At 54.2% G+C, this 18,801-nt stretch overlaps 1 protein-coding gene across 1 annotated transcript in view; it reads right to left on the minus strand.

Moving 5' to 3' along the window:
* The window catches only part of SLC23A2 (solute carrier family 23 member 2), a 92,281-nt gene extending 75,083 nt beyond the window's left edge, over window positions 1–17,198 (minus strand). The window contains exon 1 of the mRNA XM_071579332.1: window positions 16,777–17,198. The gene's annotated coding sequence lies outside the window, so the exon portion shown is untranslated. The remainder of the gene's footprint in view (window positions 1–16,776) is intronic.
* Between the last annotated feature and the right edge of the window lie 1,603 nt (window positions 17,199–18,801).

Below are 18,801 nucleotides of genomic sequence, written 5' to 3' on the forward strand. Positions count from 1 at the left end.
CAAAATGAATGGAGAAGGAATGTGCTTTTTGGGGCTCTGCTATTGTATTAAGCACATCCATTCCCAGTCACTGCTCTGTCTTTCCTGGACCTCCAGGTATTCTTGTAATTAAAGGCAAAAGCTCAAATCCTTTTTCTCCTAAGAATTGACAAAACCAACCCCTGTTTGCAGGGCAGCAGAGCACCATGAGAGGCTGCTGCTCTTACAGCATCATCACCTTCATGTATTCCCAGATCCCCCATCCCTGAAAGTGTTCAAGGCCAGGCTGGATGAGGCTTGGAGCAACCTGGTGGAAGAGGACCCTGCCCAGGGCACAGGGTGGGGCTGGATGGGCTCCAAGGTCCCTTCCCACCCAACCCATTCCCTGCCCAGGGAAACACTGCCAACCTCCACACACACTCAGAGGGCCATGGAGCACATCCCCAGCTCAGGAATGCCCAGAGAACAGCACCCAACTGCCCTCATCAACCAGAGCACCCAACAACCCCCCAGCTGCCCAGCTCCAAACTGGAACCCCACAGTCAGACACTTCAGTGTCCTCATTGCCCACCAGCAGCACCTCTGGGTGCACTCAGGGGCTCCAGGCAGAGCAGCACCCAGGATGGATCAGCCCAGCACTGCCCATGCTGTGCCATCCCAACAGCCAGGATGGATCAGCCCAGCCCTGCCCATGCTGTGCCATCCCAACAGCCAGGGCACAGGATCAGCCCAGCACTGCCCATGCTGTGCCATCCCAACAGCCAGGGCACGGGATCAGCCCAGCACTGCCCATGCTGTGCCATCCCAACAGCCAGGACGGATCAGCCCAGCACTGCCCATGCTGTGCCATCCCAACAGCCAGGATGGATCAGCCCAGCACTGCCCATGCTGTGCCATCCCAACAGCCAGGACGGATCAGCCCAGCACTGCCCATGCTGTGCCATCCCAACAGCCAGGATGGATCAGCCCGGCACTGCCCATGCTGTGCCATCCCAACAGCCAGGATGGATCAGCCCAGCACTGCCCATGCTGTGCCATCCCAACAGCCAGGGCACAGGATCAGCCCAGCACTGCCCATGCTGTGCCATCCCAACACACAGGGCACAGGATCAGCCCAGCACTGCCCATGCTGTGCCATCCCAACAGCCAGGGCACAGGATCAGCCCAGCACTGCCCATGCTGTGCCATCCCAACAGCCAGGATGGATCAGCCCAGCACTGCCCATGCTGTGCCATCCCAACAGCCAGGATGGATCAGCCCAGCACTGCCCATGCTGTGCCATCCCAACAGCCAGGGCACAGGATCAGCCCAGCACTGCCCATGCTGTGCCATCCCAACAGCCAGGGCACAGGATCAGCCCAGCACTGCCCATGCTGTGCCATGCCAACACCCAGGGCACAGGATCAGCCCAGCACTGCCCATGCTGTGCCATCCCAACAGCCAGGGCACAGGATCAGCCCAGCACTGCCCATGCTGTGCCATCCCAACAGCCAGGATGGATCAGCCCAGCACTGCCCATGCTGTGCCATCCCAACAGCCAGGATGGATCAGCCCAGCCCTGCCCATGCTGTGCCATCCCAACACACAGGGCACAGGATCAGCCCAGCACTGCCCATGCTGTGCCATCCCAACAGCCAGGATGGATCAGCCCAGCACTGCCCATGCTGTGCCATGCCAACACCCAGGGCACAGGATCAGCCCAGCACTGCCCATGCTGTGCCATCCCAACAGCCAGGATGGATCAGCCCAGCACTGCCCATGCTGTGCCATCCCAAGAGCCAGGATGGATCAGCCCAGCACTGCCCATGCTGTGCCATCCCAAGAGCCAGGATGGATCAGCCCAGCACTGCCCATGCTGTGCCATCCCAACAGCCAGGATGGATCAGCCCAGCACTGCCCATGCTGTGCCATCCCAAGAGCCAGGATGGATCAGCCCAGCACTGCCCATGCTGTGCCATCCCAAGAGCCAGGGCACTGCAAACTTTAACACGGAGTCCTCACTTAAAACATCTGCTCAAGCTACAATTCCATCTTCTTTCTTTTCTTTTATTATTTGGCATTATTTTCATAGAATCACAGAATGGATTGGGTTGGAAAAGCCCTCTGAGATCATCAAGTCCAACCCTTGGTCCAACTCCAGTCCCTTTACCAGATCATGGCACTCAGTGCCACGGCCAAGCTCAGGTTCAAACCCTCCAGGGATGGGGAATCCACCCCCTCTCTGGGCAGCCCATTCCAATCCCTGAGCACTCTCTCTGCAAAGAATTTCTTTCTGCTCTCCAACTTCAATTTCCCCTGGCAGAGCTTGAGCCCATCGTGCCCCCTTGTCCTATTGCTGAGTGCCTGGGAGAAGAGACCAACCCCCACCTGGCCAGAACTTCCCTTCAGGCAGTTCCAGACAGTGCTGAGGTCACCTCTGAGCCTCCTCTTCTCCAGGCTGGACACCCCCAGCTCCCTCAGCCTCTCCCCACAGCACTTGTGCTCCAGCCCCTTCACATGGTTTGGGTTGGAAGGGACCTGAAAGCTCACTGAGGTCCAAGCCCCACACACAGTGGGCAGCCAGGGTAGGAAATTCCAGCTGCAAGACTGACAGTCTTACAAAGGGGAAAGAGGAGCTATCCCTATTTCTGAGCAGTGATCCTGGGATCTCTTTCAAGGTTCAGGGAGCAAACAGCAAATGCAGCTTTGCAGCTCTGCCCACCTGCTCCAACAGCAACCCCCAATCCCAACCTCCTGCATCCCAAAGGAAAAAAGCCTTTTAATCTTCAAAGCATGGCCACAAGTCAATCTCAACTTAGCACACTTTTTAATTTTCTTTTTAATTATCCACTTGGGAGAGTTACGGCCTCCTTGCTCGGTGAACTTTCCCTCCTTCAAGATTACTTCCAAATCTTTCCTGGGAATAATCAGCAAATTTCTACCACTTGGAGAGGAAACATTTCAAGGCTTCCAAGCGCTGAGGGGGAGAGTCAGTGTGGTTTGCCATGTGGTGCAGGAAGCTCTGCTGTGTTCCCAGCCCTCAGTGCTGCAGGAAAGCTTTGTGTCCCCTGGCTCCAGGATTGCACAGCAGCTCCAGCCCTTCCCAGAGGGAGGGAGAGGGCACCACACCAGGGCTGGGAGCCCACCAGTCACCAAGGGGAGCCAAAGCCCAACAGGCAAGAAAACCTTTTCAGATGGAACTGGTAAAAGGCAGAGCACGAGCACATCATCTGTTGGTGCCACAGAGGAAGGACAGATCCACTTATTAATGATGTTACCAATAACAGGTGCCATTATTAATTATATCACCAATAATAGGTGCTGTTATTAATTAAATTACCAATATTAGCTGCTGTTATTAATTACATTACCAATAATAGGTGCCATTATTATTTACATTACCAATAATAGGTGCCATTATTAATTACATTACCACTAATAGGTGCCATTATTATTTACATTACCAAAAATAGGTGCTATTTAATTACATTACCAAAAATAGGTGTTATTATTAATTACATTACCAGTACTAGGTGCTGTTATTAGTTACATTACCAATAGTAGGTGCTATTACTAATTACATAATCAAAAATAGGTGCTACTTTTAATTACATTACCAAAAATAGGTGCCATTATTAATTACATACCAATACTAGGTGCTATTATTAATTACATTATCAATACTAGGTGTTATTATTAATTACATTACCAAAAATAGGTGCCATTATTAATTACATACCAATACTAGGTGCTATTATTAATTACATTCCCAATCCTAGGTGCCATTATTAATTACATTCCCAATAATAGGTGCTGTTGTTCATTACACACCAATAACAGCAGTTAATGTCACCACAGATACAAGTGCTGACCACCACTTTGCCCCAGCTTTGGTCCCCAAGCACAGCCTGGTTTCCCACAGCCACGGGGCAAATTTAGTCATTATTGCCACTAATGACTTTGAGGCCACGCCTCCTCCCTGCCCAGCCCTGGATTTGATTCCCACACATCCAGCCAACCAGTTGGTGGTTTATTGACTTCCCAACCAGCCTGGAGTGTTTGTGGAGCTGGGCTGGTGCTCAGCCCCACTCGCTGGGTGAGCCCCCAACTCCTGCTCCAGGCAGGCTCAGCTGGGTCATTCCAGCATTGATTCCTCATCAATCTGCATTTGCACATCATGTGACACCTCTGGATCCCTCCCCCGGATCCCTGCCCCGGATCCCTGCCCTGGATCCCTGCCCTGGATCCCTGCCCCGGATCCCTGCCCCAGATCCCTGCTCTGGATCCCTCCCCCGGATCCCTGCCCCAGATCCTTCCCCCGGATCCCTGCCCCAGATCCTTCCCCTGGATCCCTGCCCCGGATCCCTCCCTTGGATCCCTGCCCCGGATCCCTCCCTTGGATCCCTGCCCCGGATCCTTCCCCTAGATCCCTCCCTTGGATCCCCGTCCTGGATCCCCGTCCTGGATCCCTGTCCCGGATCCCTCCCTTGGATCCCTGCCCCGGATCCCTCCGCTGGATCCCTGCCCCGGATCCCTCCCCGGGATCCCTGCCCCGGATCCCTCCCTGGGATTCTCCCCCGGATCCCTGCCCTGGATCCCTGCCCCGGATCCCTCCCCTGGATTCCCCCCCAGATCCCTGCCCCAGATCCCTGCCCCGGATACCTCCCTTGGATCCCTGCCCCAGATCCCTCCCCTGAATCCCTGCCCCGGATCCTTCCCCCGGATCCCTCCCTTGGATCCCTGCCCCGGATCCCTCCCTTGGATCCCTGCCCTGATCCCTGCCCTGGATCCCTGCCCCGGATCCTTCCCTCGGATCCCTCCCCTGGATCCCGGCCCCAGATCCCTCCCCTGGATCCTGGCCCGGGATCCCTGCCCTGGATCCACAGGGATAACAGTGGAGCAGGAGCACCCAGGACCTGCCACCCCACCTGATGTCACCCAATGTCACCCTGCAGGGATGGAGTCACTGCAGTGGCTTTGAAGATTTTCCTCCCTGCGTAAGAGGGTAATTAAGACTGCATTAAATATGTATTAATGCATTAAATATCCCTCCCAGCAACAGAACTGTTCAAGAAGGTTGAGTGAAATTCTCCAGCCGAGTGACAGAAATGGAACAGTCCTCTCAACACCCAACTGATTGCTCAGGAAAAGCACAAAGAATTACAATATTTTAACAGAGTTCACAGTACTTACAATAATATTTATGCAAACTACCCTTTACTGAAGGAAAACTTTCTGTTTTCAGCACAACTTTCACAAAGAAGTCCAAAAGAAGCAAAATTCAGTGGAATACTAATTATTTTTGCCAGTAAACCAATCCCTTTTTTAGCCAACTATTGTGGGTTTGAGGCTGTACCTTTCTGGCTGCTTCATTTCAGGGCTCTTTGGCAGATGAGTGTTCAGCACTGCTTTTAAAAATAATTTCAATTATCCTGACTTAATTGGCATTGCCTAAATGCAAGAACTCTTTGCTGCTGTTTGGAGGAATATGATTTCAGCACACATTTTGCCCTTTGAATAATTAGAATAATTAGGAGGAGAAAAGCCCAAGGGAGTGCCCCTCAGTGAGGGCCACAACTGGGGTTACACTGATCATAAAATCCTCACCAAACCCCAACAGCCGAGGAGGAGAACTCAGATAATAATACTGAGCTCTAATAATTCTGAGAAATTTAATAGAAGGGCTTAATTGACAGCTTGGCTTGATTTGCTTGTGCCTGATTAGGCACGTCCATGAAAAGCAGTGGATTGTTTGATCCCTCCCCAGGCAGAGCAGCTCATTAGCTGGGGGTGTTAATTTACCAGCTCTGCCCCAGTGGGGGCTTTTTCCAGCTGCTTTCAGGAGAAGGATCAGACTCCAGAACTGCTCAGCCTCCCATCCTGTGCCTTTCCTGGGATTTGGGAAGCAAAACATCCTGACTCATCCCCACAACAACGCCCCAAAATACCCAAATCCACTCCCTCATCCATCCATTTTGGTTTCTGAGCTTTAAAAGCATCAATTTGGAAGCTGAACTGCACTAACAAGTGCCCAACAGGCTGAAAAACCAGAGCAGAGCCCTGCAAAATTACACTGATAATAATAAGTCTGCTCAGCAGAACCTCCCCAAATTCCACACACAAAATTAAACTGTGCTCAGGCAAATCCATCCAATATCAGCAAATCACTGGGAACTGTCACTGTTTCCCTTAATGAAAGGACACAGAACTGCATGAAAATACTGCAATTATGTCTTGCAGACTGAGCCTACAGAACCCAGACCTGCATCTCCGATTTTTAGTTGTCCCCATTGTTCTTTAGTTTTGCTCTTTATACAACAGGAAACAACAATCTTTCAGCTTTTATCAAAATCCCCACTCTGTTAAAATATAACCAAGCAAATGCTTCTTGCATCAGGGACATTCAGGGAACTTTCAGAAACAGTTCATTGTGTGCAAAAAGTTAAAAAGGGGGTGGAAAAAGCTGCTGTAACCTGTTTGGAGCTGGTGTTTGAGAGTCTGAAATAACAAGGATGTGCTTCCTTTGCTCAGACACCGTGAGGGGCTGAATTCAGGATCCTCCAACAAAGGGCAAGCCATAAAAAGAGCAAAATTAGAATTTCTGATGTTTTTTCCTGTCCCAGGGATTCAAAGACTCCGTGGAAAGTCAGCCCTTCCCACAGCAGAGCCCTGGGGCAGGTTCATGTCATTCAGCACACCAGATAAACTCTGCAAGCAGCACTTTATCCCCTTCCAAGCTCCTAAATAAGAAGTGAAAGTCGTGACATGGAGTCACGTGTGTGTGTGATGAGCTCCCCCTGCCCTCGCCCGCTCCAACAACACTCACACTGTTCCTGTTCCTCTGGAGGCACCGCAGAGCAGCCCACGGAGCTTCAGCTTAAACACAACACCAGGTGGGGACAAAAGGAGAAAGATCAGTAAAAAGAGAAACCCTTCAGAGGGAACTTCTGGGCTCGAGAGGAGAGTGCTCAGCAGAGACTCTGGTGGTCAAAGACTTCCAGCACTTCCTTCCCTTTGCTCACACCAGGCTTGAAAAGATCAGGAAAAGAGGGATAAATTCACTACAGGCACATTAACCAGCTCAGCACATAAACACAGCCGAGAGCATTAGTGTTTAAGGCACTTCCCTATTAAAGCTGCACTTTATTCCCTTAACTTTTACAATCCCACGGGTGTGTAACAAGCAGCAAACCACTAAAATGGGCATGATTGCCCTGGGCTGCCAATTCACGGCCATGCAAAACAGGAGGAAATCCAATTAAAACGTGTCGCTCCATTTAGAGCCCCGAGGACTCCGAGCTCCACAGCCGAGGGGAAAGCCCAGGAATGCCAAAGAACAAACCCCCAAGTCACAGAATCATAGAATGGATTGGGTTGGAAAAGCCCTCTGAGATCATCAAGTCCAGCCTTTGATCCAACCCCACTGTGATCACCAGCCCAGGGCACGGAGTGCCCTGGGCTGATGATCACAGTGGGGTTGGATCAAGACATGGATTCTCCCAGTAGGGTTGGATCAGGGCGTGGTGGATTCTCACTCAGTGCCACATCCACAGAATCACTGAATGGATTGGGTTGGAAAAGCCCTCCAAGATCATCAAGTCCAACCCTTGGTCCAACTCCAGTCCCTTTACCAGATCATGGCACTCAGTGCCACGGCCAAGCTCAGGTTCAAACCCTCCAGGGATGGGGAATCCACCCCCTCTCTGGGCAGCCCATTCCAATCCCTGAGCACTCTCTCTGCAAAGAATTTCTTTCTGCTCTCCAACTTCAATTTCCCCTGGCAGAGCTTGAGCCCATCGTGCCCCCTTGTCCTATTGCTGAGTGCCTGGGAGAAGAGACCAACCCCCACCTGGCCACAACTTCCCTTCAGGCAGTTCCAGACAGTGCTGAGGTCACCTCTGAGCCTCCTCTTCTCCAGGCTGAACACCCCCAGCTCCCTCAGCCTCTCCCCACAGCACTTGTGCTCCAGTCCCTTCTCCAGCCTCGTTGCTCTTCTCACTTGGGTTGGAAGAGACCTCTGAGATCACCAAGTCCAACCCTTGATCCAACCCCACTGGGATCACTCTGGCACTCTGTGCCCTGGGCTGGTGATCACAGTGGGGTTGGATGAAGACATGGTGGATTCTCTGTCCCTGGAGGTGTTTCAGAGGACACTCAGTGCCACATCCAGTCCCTTCTCCAGCCTCGTTGCTCTTCTCTGGCCCCGCTCCAGCCCCTCAATCTCTTGCCTCAACTGAGGGGCCCAGAACTGAACACAACACTCAAGGTGTGGCCTCCCCAAGGCAGAGTCCAGGGGAAGGGTCACTGCCCTGGGCCTGCTGGCCACGCTAGTTTGGATCCAGGCCAGGATCCCCTTGGCCTTCTTGGCCACCTGGACACACTGGTGGCTCCTGTTGAGCTTCCTGTCCCTCAGTCCCCCCAGGTCCCTCTGCCTGGCTGCTCTCCAGCCACTCTGTGCCCAGCCTGGAGCGCTGCAGGGCTTGGGGTGGCCAAAGGGCAGGACCTGCACTTGGCCTTGTTGAACTCCATCCCATTGGAATCAGCCCATCCCTCAAGTCTCTCCAGATCCCTCTGCAGAGCCCTCCTGCCTTCCAGCAGGGTCGATACTCCCTCCCAACTTGGTTTCATCAGCAAATTTGCTGCTGATGGACTCAATCCCTTCATCTAAATCATCAATAAAGATGTTAAACAGGACTGGACCCAACACAGACCCCTGGGGACAGCCCTGGTGACCCGCTGGACACAGCCCCGCTCACCAGCACTCTCTGGGCCCGACCCTCCAGCCAGCTCTTAATCCAGGAGAGGGGACACTTCTCCAGTCGCTTTCACTTCACTCTCCTGCTACAAGGCACTCCCCAAATGCTTCAGCCAACTGTTGGAATGACACAGGCCCTGCAATGGTTTGATTTTGAAATAAATTCAGGCAACGAATTACAACTGGGGGACACGAAGCCACCGGGAATCAGTTCTGTGAGTCCCGACAGTTCCAAACAGTCAAAACCAAATCCCCCCTTCACCATTCAACTCATTTCAGCCCATCCTTGAAGGAGTTTTAGTCTAAAGGGAGTGTAAAGGAGGTGACAAATCCAAACAGCGCCGTTTATCAGGAAGGAGATAAGAGGGAAATGCTGGATAAATCCCAACCCGAGCCAGCCCAGCTGCTGCTTCAGGGCTCACACGCTCCCAGGTACTCTGTGGTCACTCACAGCTCCTCCTCCACAACTACAACGGGACTCCTCTGCTCCTAAAAATACAACCACCAGACAAAGCTTGTTTTCTCAGGCCTTTTGCTGACGCAAGTGCAAGATCCAAACATGCCTCGTTCCGAGGAGAGAGATGGATCAGCCTCCAAAATACGCAAGTCAATGTCCAGCCATGCTCCCTGTGACTCTCACCAACACACACCGACTTTACTGCAGCTTTGGGGCAGCAATAAAATATCCTGGTGGGAAGGAATTCTGGCAATTCCCTTTCACCAAAACAGGACTGTTTTATTCTCTCCTGAAGCTGCTTTTCAAAAATAGTAATAAAATTGAAAAAAAGAGCAGACACTTGGATGGGTAAGTGCATTTTCCCCCAGCCCTCCCTAAACCAGCACTTGCATCTTCTGGCCTGAGAACTGAGACACAGGAAGATTTAGATCGTTGAGTTTCTAATTACAAACTCATTAAGTACTAGTTTTACTATTACCTCAAGCCCAGTCACTGTGCAGCAAACAGAGCTGTGGTACAGGAACACAATTTCCATCCTCCCCAAGAGCACAGGATGGAGCCAACCAGACCATGCCCTGGGACTGCCTGGGCACGGCCTGGCTGGGACCCAATTCATCCTTCCCAAACCCATCCCAGGGAGTTCCATCCCAGGGACTCCCTGGGCACAGCCTGACTGGGATGCATTCATCCTTCACAAACCCATTCCAGGGAATTCCATCTCAAGGACTGGGCACAGCCTGGCTGGGACTGGGACCCAATTCATCCTTCCCAAACCCATCCCAGGGACTCCCTGGGCACAGCCTGGCTGGGATTGGGGGCCAATTCCAATTCATCCTTCCCAAACCCATCCCAGGGAGTTCCATCCCAGGGACTCCCTGGGCACAGCCTGACTGGGATTGGGGGCCAATTCCAATTCATCCTTCCCAAACCCATCCCAGGGAATTCCATCCCAGGGACTCCCTGGGCACAGCCTGACTGGGATGCATTCATCCTTCACAAACCCATCCCAGGGAATTCCATCTCAAGGACTGGGCACAGCCTGGCTGGGACTGGGACCCAATTCATCCTTCCCAAACCCATCCCAGGGACTCCCTGGGCACAGCCTGGCTGGGATTGGGGGCCAATTCCAATTCATCCTTCCCAAACCCATCCCAGGGAGTTCCATCCCAGGGACTCCCTGGGCACAGCCTGGCTGGGATTGGGGGCCAATTCCAATTCATCCTTCCCAAACCCACCCCAGGATCTCCCTGGGCACAGCCTGGCTGGGATTGGGGGACCAATTCATCCTTCCCAAACCTATCCCAGGGACTGATTCCTTGGGCACAGCCTGGCTGGGATGCATTCATCCTTCACAAACCCATCCCAGGGAATTCCACCTCAGGGACTGGGCACAGCCTGGCTGGGCCTGGGACCCAATTCATCCTTCCCAAACCCATCCCAGGATGTCCCTGGGTACAGCCTGGCTGGGACTGGGGGCCAATTCCAATTCATCCTTCCCAAACCCATCCCAGGGACTCTCCCTGGGCACAGCCTGGCTGGGACTGGGACTCAATTCATCCTTCCCAAACCCATCCCAGGATGTCCCTGGGTACAGCCTGGCTGGGATTGGGGGCCAATTCCAATTCATCCTTCCCAAACACATCCCAGGGAATTCCATCCCAGGGACTGGGCACAGCCTGGCTGGGATGCATTCATCCTTCCCAAACTCATCCCAGGGAATTCCATCCCAGGGACTCTCCCTGGGCACAGCCTGGCTGGGATTGGGGGGCCAATTCATCCTTCCCAAACCTATCCCAGGGACTGATTCCTTGGGCACAGCCTGGCTGGGATGCATTCATCCTTCACAAACCCATCCCAGGGAATTCCATCTCAGGGACTGGGCACAGCCTGACTGGGCCTGGGACCCAATTCATCCTTCCCAAACCCATCCCAGGATGTCCCTGGGTACAGCCTGGCTGGGACTGGGGGCCAATTCCAATTCATCCTTCCCAAACCCATCCCAGGGACTCTCCCTGGGCACAGCCTGGCTGGGACTGGGGGCCAATTCCAATTCATCCTTCCCAAACCCATCCCAGGGACTCTCCCTGGGCACAGCCTGGCTGGGACTGGGACCCAATTCATCCTTCCCAAACCCATCCCAGGATCTCCCTGGGCACAGCCTGGCTGGGACTGGGACCCAATTCATCCTTCCCAAACCCATCCCAGGGACTCTCCCTGGGCACAGCCTGGCTGGGATTGGGACCCCATTTGTCCTTCCCAAACCCACCCCAGGCTCTCCCAGCCCAGCCCTGCCCTGGGGCCACGGCACAGCCAGGAACAGTCACAGCTCTCTGCGGACCAGGCAGAGGATGAGTCAGTATTTACGAGGCTGATGACAACACTCAGGACCAAAAAATAAGCTGCTCAGCCGGGTCAGGAAACCGCAGGAGCCAGGGGGGCAGGCATGGCCAGGCACACGGTGTGGCCGGTGCCACACACACTGCTCTGCTGTTTGGCAACAGAAAGGGTCAAGATTAATGTTGAGTGGGAGGAATAAAAGTAGAGCAGGAGGTTTCTGAACTACCAGACCAGTTCTCCCCCTCCTTCCTTCCCCCACCAAGTGCCAGCGATGTCTCAACACCCCAGTTCCCTCTCCAAGGAAGTAGCTCTGCTCCTTTCATGGCCAAATTACCATGGCAAGAAATCCCCATTTAGATCCATCTCCAACAGAACATTCACACAGCAAACATTTCCTTCCCATAACCTGAAAACAGCCAAACATCATCACATTTCTTTCCTGCCATCAAAGAAACCCTGTCCTAAGACAGCTCATAACAACTGAAAACATTTGGCACTGACACCAGAAATATTCAGTGCAGCCCCACAAAGCTGGCAGAGTCTGAGCACACCTCACCCCTGGGGACACGGCAGGAGCTTCCATCTGAAAGGGTTTGTTTTCTTCCTGCCTTCCCAACACCATGGAGCACATCTCTCTGCTCATCCTGACTGTCAATATTCTTTTTCTGCAGTTTTTAAGTAAAACAAACCCCACTGTAACTGCTGTCAGGCAGTGTTGGGACCACTAAGGCTTCATAAATGACAAACTTCATACAGACACATTTTCCCAGCAACATAAAAACCATCACCTTCAATGGGAGAACAAGGGCTCTGTGCAGCCATCTGCATTTTCCTCCTGTCAGGATAAACACTAAAGGAGAGTTTGGAAGTAAAATAAATCTATGGAAGAAACGGCCCCACAGAAACCCCTGGAGTTGGAAATTTCTTACGTAGTTCACACAAAATCACTGACAGGAACAACACCAAGATATTCTCACAGGAAGAAGGTGGGGAGGGGCTGGGCTGGAATTCCCAGAGAAGCTGTGACTGCCCCATCCCTGGGAGTGCCCAAGGCCAGGCTGGAGCCCCCTGGGACAGTGGGAGGTGTCCCTGGGACAGTGGGAGGTGTCCCTGCCCAGGGCAGGGGTGGCACTGGGTGACCTTCAAGGTCCCTCCATCCCACCCCATTCCAGGGCTCCTGCCCATCCCTGGCAGCTCCAGCTCCGTCCCACCAGCAGCTCTGGGGGTCTCAGCCCCTCCTCAGCTCCAGCCCAGAGGCAGCTGAAAGACTTGGGGTTCAACTGGCACTGGGATGGATTTCAACTGGCAGGGAGTGGGGTGAGGTGGAATATTGGGAAGGGATTGTTGGCTTGGGAGGGTGGGGAGGAGCTGGGATGGAATTCCAGAGAAGCTGTGGCTGCCCCAGCCCTGGGAGTGCCCAAGGCCAGGCTGGAGCCCCCTGGGACAGTGGGAGGTGTCCCTGGGACAGCGGGAGGTGTCCCTGCCCATGGCAGGGGTGGCACTGGGTGGGCTTTGAGGTCCCTCCATCCCAACCCATTCCGTGTTTCCATGATCTGCCAGAAATCACCTTGGGCAGACACCAGTTTGTCACCGGGAGCAGCTCCCAAGGGTGTTCCAGGAGCTTTCCCCGGCACTCCAGGAGGGAAGAGGTTAAAGCTGCAGGTCAGAGCAGGCCCTTAGGGCAGCTTAACAGCCCCTTCTGGAGGAATCCATACTGAGAAAGGGTGAAGTTTCACCCATTTAGGTCCCAATGGTCTCCAATCAACCTACATGGCACAACAAAGCCCCGGCACAGCCCCACAGGACAGTCCGTCACATTTGGCGGTGCCAGGAATAAAAAAAATTAAAACCCAAACATATTGACAGAATGGAAGACAGAAAACTCGCCTCGGTTTAATTTAAAATCTTTTGAAACAGCAACTGCAAATGCAGCATCTTGTACAGAGTCTTCTTAACAAACAGTGGGGGAAAATCCACAGATAAAGTTTTCTGTTAGGAAACCCCACTATAATCCTCAAACACTGCCATTATCTCAAGCTCCCCCTGAAGAAAAGATTCTCCAACCAAACGACACCAACAAATACCGCAATTCCATTTCTCCGCTGGAATTCAGCTCCCTGTCAGACTGAAGTACCCAAGATAGAAATGCTCATTTTAGAAAGCTTTAGAAACCCTCCCCCTGCATCCCACCCAGTTCGGGTTTAGGGAGGGACACTCGGGCCCACCTGGGCTCAGGAGCAGGGAAATATCCCTCCAAGAGACCTGCCTTCCATACAAATCCAAGGGGTTTGTGGGCTCATCCCTGACTGAGCAGCCACCCAGGGGGCCCGGCAGGGCTGGGAGGGAGGGAGGGGAGGGATGGAGGAGAGGGAGGGAGGGAGAGATGGATGGAGGGAGGGATGGATGAAGGGAGGGATGGATGGAGGGAGGGATGTTGGGAGGGAGGGAGGATGGAGGGAGGGAGGATGGACGGAGGGAGGGATGGATGGAAGGAGGGATGTTGGGAGGGAGGGATGTTGGGAGGGAGGGAGGATGGAGGGAGGGAGGATGGAGGGAGGGAGGGAGAGATGGATGGAGGGAGGGAGGATGGAGGGAGGGATGTTGGGAGGGAGGGATGTTGGGAGGGATGGATGAAGGGAGGGATGGATGAAGGGAGGGATGGATGAAGGGAGGAAGGGAGGGATGGATGGATGGAGGAAGGGATGGATGGATGGAGGGATGGAGGGAGGGAGGGAGGGAGGGAGGGAGGGAGGGAGGGAGGGAGGGAGGGAGGGATGAGTGGGTGGATGGATGGGTGGGTGGATGGATGGAAACACCCATCAACCTGCAGCCCAAATTACCCTATTTGAAAAGCTGCTTTTCCTTCCAGTCTACTTCCATGCTGAAATGCAGAACAAGCAACAGGCCCATGCTCAGAGAACCTGATTCCCACCCTGCTGCTCCCGTGAGAGCCTCAGGGAGCAGTTCAGCAAAGCTAAGCCTGGCTCGGGGCAGGGTTTGCAGCCCAGTGACAGACTGGGACGGATTTTAAACCATATGAATGCGGCCTGTTAAGGCCCAGCAGGAGCACAACCAACCCCTGGGAATTCCAGTGTTAACTCCTCTTATCCCCAGGGCTCTGACAAGCCATTTTCAAGTACTCTTTGCATCGTTACTAACGCCAAAGGCTTCTTTAAATCCACGATAAAAATCTCGGGGCTTGTTTAAGCTCCTTGCATGCCCAAGGTTGAATTTATTCCAGTGCATCTCCATGTTAATACTGCTCTAATTCCAAGCTATCAGGATGGTGACTGGGAGGGTTGTGAGAGCTGCTAATCCAATTGTTCTACATATCTCCAGGATTATTTTCCGGTTTGCTAACCTGAGCTACTTGTTGCAATAATCCTTTATCTACAGTGGAATCACCTGGCAGATCAAGGTGTGTAGCTAAGCCTGGCTCTGGCACTGGGCACTTCCTTCATCACTCAGCATTTGTCCTGCCCCTCCACTTCATTTTACAGCTTCCATCAAACTCCACCTGCCAGGAAAAGCACTACCCAAAACCAGCTTATCTCTGAAGCTTAAACTGGGCAATTTAAAGCTGGCTCTGCCCTGGCAGCGCTGCGTGATGTGAGAACACACGGACACATCCAGCTCCCTGTGAAAACAGAGCATTTGGTGTTTTTATTGAAAAACAAAGCTCCTCAGCAACAGGAGGCCTTGTGTTTACCTGGCACTGGGTCTGCGGCAGGACGGAAATGCTAAAATGGAAAAAATAACAAGGCGAGATCTTTACCTTGTCTCAAATACACGTGGGGATTTCCCTGCCCTGCCAGAACCTTCCACGGGCTCTGCCGCTCCCGGGCTGTGCCCACCTGTCCCCAAAATGCCAGCGAGGCTCCCAAAGGAAGGGACAGGGAGCAAACTGGAGAGCCTGCGCCTCTTTCCCAGCTTTTAGGGGTAGAGCCAAAGCCGCTGGGAATGCAGGATAATGGTTTAGTTGTTATTCTAGCGAGGGAACCTCATCGAAGGGTTTGGGCGTTTTTCTTCACTGCAAACATCACTTATTTCTACCCAAAATGTACCTTAAAACAAAAGAAAACCAGACACGATACAGAACGTGGCTGGCAAGTCAGAAGCAGAAAAATGAAACATTTACTGCCTCGATGTGCGCTGAGAAAGGAAAAATAAAGCAAACAAATAATTATAAAGGGGGAAAAGAAAACCATTTAAAGCGTATCACGAGAAGGGGATCAGCGAAGAGCGAGGCCTCCCCTTCAGGACCAGCGGAGAATTAACCTGCATTTCTCCATCCCATCTGCAAGCTCACGGCTCCGCCACCCATTTTGTTTCACATTAGAGGTGGGGGGGATATAATAATTAAATAAAACCCCTGAGGACGATGCTGAGGAGCGGCGGAACAGCCGGGCCCGGCGGGGGCAGGAGGTGGCACCGCCGCAGGTGCCGCTCGGGCACCCCCAGGGCCGGGCCGGGCCGGGGACACACGGGGGTGCGAGGTGAATACATGCATAAATAAATGCATAAATAAATGCATAAATAAATGCATAAATAAATGCATAAATGCATGCGTGAATAGGTATGTAAACAGAAGCGAGGGCAGCGCCGCCAAGGTGAACAGCGGGCAGGGAACATGGTGGGGACGGTGAGGGGATGGAGGGGATGGAGAGAGGGAGGGATGGAGGGGATGGAGAGAGGGAGGGATGGAGGGGATGGAGGGATGGAGGGGATGGAGAGAGGGCATGGAGGGGATGGAGGGGTTGGAGAGAGGGCATGGAGGGGATGGAGGGGTTGGAGAGAGGGCATGGAGGGGATGGAGAGAGGGGATGGAGGGGATGGAGAGAGGGGATGGAGGGGATGGAGAGAGGGGATGGAGGGGATGGAGAGAGGGCATGGAGGGGATGGAGAGAGGGCATGGAGGGGATGGAGAGAGGGCATGGAGGGGATGGAGAGAGGGCATGGAGGGGATGGAGGGATGGAGAGAGGGCATGGAGGGAATGAAGGGGATGGAGGGGATGGTGAGAGGGCATGGAGGGGATGGAGGGATGGAGGGGATGGTGAGAGGGCATGGAGGGCGCTGACAGCGGGCACGGCGCCCAGCGAGGAGGAGGAAGAGGAGAAAGGGCAGAATAGCGCGAAGGGGCAGCAGCAGGAGGAGGAGGAGAAGGAAGGGCTGGACAGCGAGGAGCAGGAAGGGTAGCGGGCACAGCGCGGAGGAGCAGCAGCAGCAGCAGCAAGAGGAGGAGGAGGAGGAAGGGCAGGGCTGGCTCACCTGCCATGGCGGGCTGAGCGCGGCAATGGCGCGGGGGCTGCGGCAGCGCTGCCCTGGCTCGGCTCGGCTCCTCCCGGTGCGGTGTGCGGTGTGCGGTGTGCCCTGGTCCCGCTCGGCTGGGCTGGGCTGGGCTGGGCTGGGCTCAGCTCCTCCCGGTGCCGTGTGCGCTGTGCCCTCGGTCCCGCTCGGCTCCTCCCGGCTCCCCCCGGAGCGCTGAGCGCTCTCCCCGGTCCCGCTCCGTTCGGAGCCCGGTGCGGTGTGCGCTGTGCGCTCTGCCCCGGTCCCGCTCGGCTCGGCTGGGCTGGGCTCGGCTCGGCTCCCCCCGGTGCACTGTGCGCTGGACGCTCTCCCTGCTCCCCGCTCGGCTCCCCGCGGTGTCGGCAGGGCCGGGCGGCCCCGGCAGTGGCAGCGGCGCTCGGGGCGGGCCGGGCCCCGCTCCGCCCCGCTCAAGATGGCGGCGCCGCCTCCCCTCGGCCCGACCGCCATGGGCGCCCCGTGGGCAGCGGGGACGGGCGGCCCCGGCAGGGGAAAAACACCCCAGAACGCGGGGCATGAGGCGATGGGGGACCGTGGGGAAGCGGAGCGGGCGAAGCGCGGCCTGGGGCGGGCGGAGGGAGCGCAGGGGGGCGGCAGGGCCGGCATCGGTGCTCCAGCAGGGCTGGCCCCCAGAGCAGGGCACAGGGTTGTGGCCAGAGAGGTCTGGAATACCTCAGATTATAGTGACATGTTAATAGTTTATCCTTGAAAGGCACAAGTCACAGACCCACAGGATGGGCCAGGTTGAAGGGACCACAGTGGAGCATCTGCTCCAGCCTCCTGGTCCAGCAGAGCTCATGGACCAGGACCGTGTCCACATGTTTCTGGAATACCTCAAATTATGATGCCATACTCACAGTTTATCCTGGAAAGGCACAAGTCACAGACCCACACGATGTGTAAGGTTGGAAGGGACCACAGAAGGGACCTCCAGCAGGGCCATCCCAGAGCTCAGGGCACGGAGTTGTGTCCAGGTGGGTCTGGAATATCTCAGATTATAGTGACATATTAATGGTTTATCCTGGAAAGGCACAAGGCACAGACCCACAGGATGGGTCAGGTTGAAGGGACCACAGTGGTCACTGGTCCCACTTTGCTGCCCCAGCAGCATCGTTCCAGAGCCCATGGAACAGAGTTGTGTCCACATGGTTCTGGAATATAACTACAGGGACATATTAATGGTTTTTCCCAGAAAGACACAAGTCACAGAAACATGGAGTGGGATCAGATGGAAGGGACCACAGTGGGGCATCTGGTCCCACCTCACTGCTCCAGCAACATCATCCCAGAGCTCACGGCACAGGGCTGTGTCCAGAGTGGTCTGGAGTATCTCAGATTATAGTGATATATTAATGGTTTATCCTAGAAAGGCACAAGTCACAGAAACACAGGATGGGATCAGATGGAAGGGACCACAGTGGGGCATCTGGTCCCACCTCGCTGCTCCAGCAACATCATCCCAGAGCTCATAACACAGGGCTGTGTCCAGTGGCTCTGGAATACCTCAAATTATGATGGCATAGGCACAGTTTATCCTGGAACGGCACAAATCACAGACCCACAGGATGTGTAAGGTTGGAAGGGACCACAGAAGGGACCTCCAGCAGGGCCATCCCAGAGCTCATGACACAAGGCCGTGTCCAGGTGGGTCTGGAATATCTCAGATTATCATGACATGTTAATGGTTTGTCCTGGAAAGGCACAAGTCACAGAAACACAGAATGGGATCAGATGGAAGGGACCACAGTGGGGTATCTGGTCCAACCTCACTGCTCCAGCAACATCATCCCAGAGCTCAGGGCACAGGGCTGTGTCCAGTGGCTCTGGAATACCTCAAATTATGATGGCATAGTCACAGTTTATCCTGGAAAGGCACAAGTCACAGACCCACAGGATGTGTAAGGTTGGAAGGGACTACAGAAGGGACCTCCAGCAGGGCCATCCCAGAGCTCATGGCACAGGGCTGTGTCCAGGTGGGTCTGGAATATC

The sequence above is a fragment of the Pithys albifrons genome, chromosome 29, assembly GCF_047495875.1.
Source record: "Pithys albifrons albifrons isolate INPA30051 chromosome 29, PitAlb_v1, whole genome shotgun sequence".
In the NCBI taxonomy this organism is placed as follows: Eukaryota; Metazoa; Chordata; class Aves; order Passeriformes; family Thamnophilidae; genus Pithys; species Pithys albifrons.